The sequence below is a fragment of the Montipora capricornis genome, chromosome 11 (genome assembly GCF_036669925.1).
Source record: "Montipora capricornis isolate CH-2021 chromosome 11, ASM3666992v2, whole genome shotgun sequence".
NCBI classification, from domain to species: Eukaryota; Metazoa; Cnidaria; class Anthozoa; order Scleractinia; family Acroporidae; genus Montipora; species Montipora capricornis.
In genome coordinates, this window is record NC_090893.1 from 18,337,304 (window position 1) to 18,339,961 (window position 2,658).

Here is a 2,658-nt window from a genome sequence, read left to right on the forward strand (position 1 = left end):
TAGCACTAATCGGAACGGCACTCAATTTAAGGGAGAAAATGAAAATTTATCCTCAAGTGATGAGTTCTTCATAAAACCTCGAATGTGGCTACTTCACGTTGCTGACGAAAGCAAAGAAATAGACAAAAATGTAAAGATGCACGTGCAGAGCGTGCACAGCAATTGTTTTTGCCCACTAAATATGCAAATTTGTGACGTCGCCGTTGTCGTTGCTTAAGATCCCTAGTGATTTTGGTTTACGGAGACGTGCGAAAATGAATAGGGGGATATGGCGCGTCAAAACATGACAAAATACTGTGTGACTTACGATACTAAGCAAAAGTGTGGCAATAATAGGCGGTTTGAAACCAATCTCAAGATGCACAGATAACAATGATGTAATGAACAATTGCTGGTGGACGAACAAAAGGAGCCAATAGCAGATCTTTTGTTTTCGTTCACCAACATGGCGGCGATGACTTTAAGTGAAACCACCTATAGGAAAAGTATAATTAAATAGAAATTAGATTATGTATTGAGGGAAAAGCTGTATAGGAAAAGAATGGCATCACGTGCCAAAGGTTCTAAGATATGCTTCTCTGGCATCAATTGCTGCCGTTACTGTAGCCAACACTAAAAAGACCGGATGTGACGTCAATTGATGTGAGTGCAATAGCACACGCATATCTTTTGAAATTTTAAGATCAGTCCAAACATGTGTTCGAGGATCTAGAACCCCTTATCACAAGAATGCGGACTTTTTAGATTACTTCAGTGTTAATTAATGCAAGGAATGCGAACATTTTTTTAAAGTCTAGTATTTATAATGATTTTTAGAGTAGTTTCAGTTTTGTATTAGACTGTGTATTTTATTTAGTTTTTCAGAGTCTGTTAATTTTTGAATTATTACAAGTTTTCATTAGATAAAACTATGTTTTACATAAAAAAAAATATATATATATATATTTCTTTATCTGTTTTCTGCCATTGACGTCAAACTCGTTTTTATCGTTTATTTATTTCGTTTGTTTAGGCCTATGTCCCATTTTAAAGAATGCTCAAAGCGTGAGATTAAATTTTCAATAGAAAAAGTGATGGAAATAGACTTATCTAAGAGGTGTTAAATAATTATCCTATATCGGACCTAGCTTAGCCTCTACTGGATACTCAGTCAATCGGAAAAAAAGAGGGCAGAATAGTTTGATCAAACAACAAAGAAATATAAACTAGACCCAGCAAACTAAACTGTCTCATTACCTTGCAATGTTACTCGCTATAACCTCTTAAGCAGGAATAATGAATAATGAATCCCGCCGCCAATGGGTAAGCAATACTGGTAAATTATTTTCGCGCGTGCGCGTGATCATTCCCGCACTTGAAATAAACATGAAAGGTACACTGACATAGTTGCTAGCATTAATCCAAAGTACATGTACAGAGAAAACACCAGGAAGCAAGTAAAAAGCGAGTAACTGCTAAGTACCCTGCCACCTTTGTTAGCATTCGGAGGCGTTCTCTGAAGAGCGAGTCAGAATACAACAGATGTTATTACTGATCCTTATCAAAATAAATAGCGGGGTATTGAGCAGTCATGCTTAAAAAGTAATCAAAACTGGTTTATTACACAAAAACTCAGTACTTGTTCTTATTATTAAGCAATGAATAACAACCAGCAGCTTACCACTGTCGCCCTGAATGATTCCTTTAGTTATTTATGTGACGTCAAGAAATGGCTTGCTCAACCAGAAGAAATAACTCTGCAATTGTGATTTGATGCGGTTCAGTTGTGACATTAGGGAGCTTATGCGCGCGCGTTTTTGAGAGGCGGGCGGCAACCGGAAGAGAAAATTTCGCTTGCCAGGGCAGTGGTGTCTCCCAGATTTTTTTACTAATCATCTCTAATGGGGAAACGATCTAAGCAATTTAAATGTGATTGTGTGTAAACAAATTAAAAGGAAAAACAGCTCACTTCCGGTTGCCGTCCGCCTCTCAAAAACGTGCGTACTTAAGCTCTCTATTATCACTCGATGTATCATCAGTCCTTCAAGGCTCGTGCGAACGATACGGTAAACAGCACAAAAAGCCAGCCAAAGATCTTTATTTGATTGGATAAGCTAAATTCTCAGGCTTGGCATCTTGTTGAAAACAATTTCTTTCCTTGAAAAACTCCCTTTCCGTCCGTATTTGCTCTGTTCTAAAGACTGATCAAATCGGCTCTCTTGACCAAATATGGTCAATTTCTAGGATCCAGAAATTACAAAATCGTGCTGCACGCATAATAACCTTTCAAGGTTATGACGTTCGTTCAGCACAAATACGAAAACAACTAAACTGGGAAGAGCTTGCCTCAGGGCGTCAAAGGCACTTAAGTCTATTAATGTATGATACAGTGAATGGAAATGTACCTTGTTACTTAAGCGATCTTTTCTCGAATGTCTGTGAGAACAACCCTTATAAGTGTTTGTTAAGAAATACGGAATATAATGTTGTACTGGACCACGTTCCAAAAACAGAATATTATAAACGGTCTTTCTCATACAGAGGAGGAATGCTGTGGAATTCATTACCAAATGACCGAATCTAAAGCTATCTTGAAAAGAAATCTGGCTAGTAGGCAGGCAAACTGTTGACTACATTTTACTATATTTTATTATTTGTAAATATTTTTAGTGTAGTTGT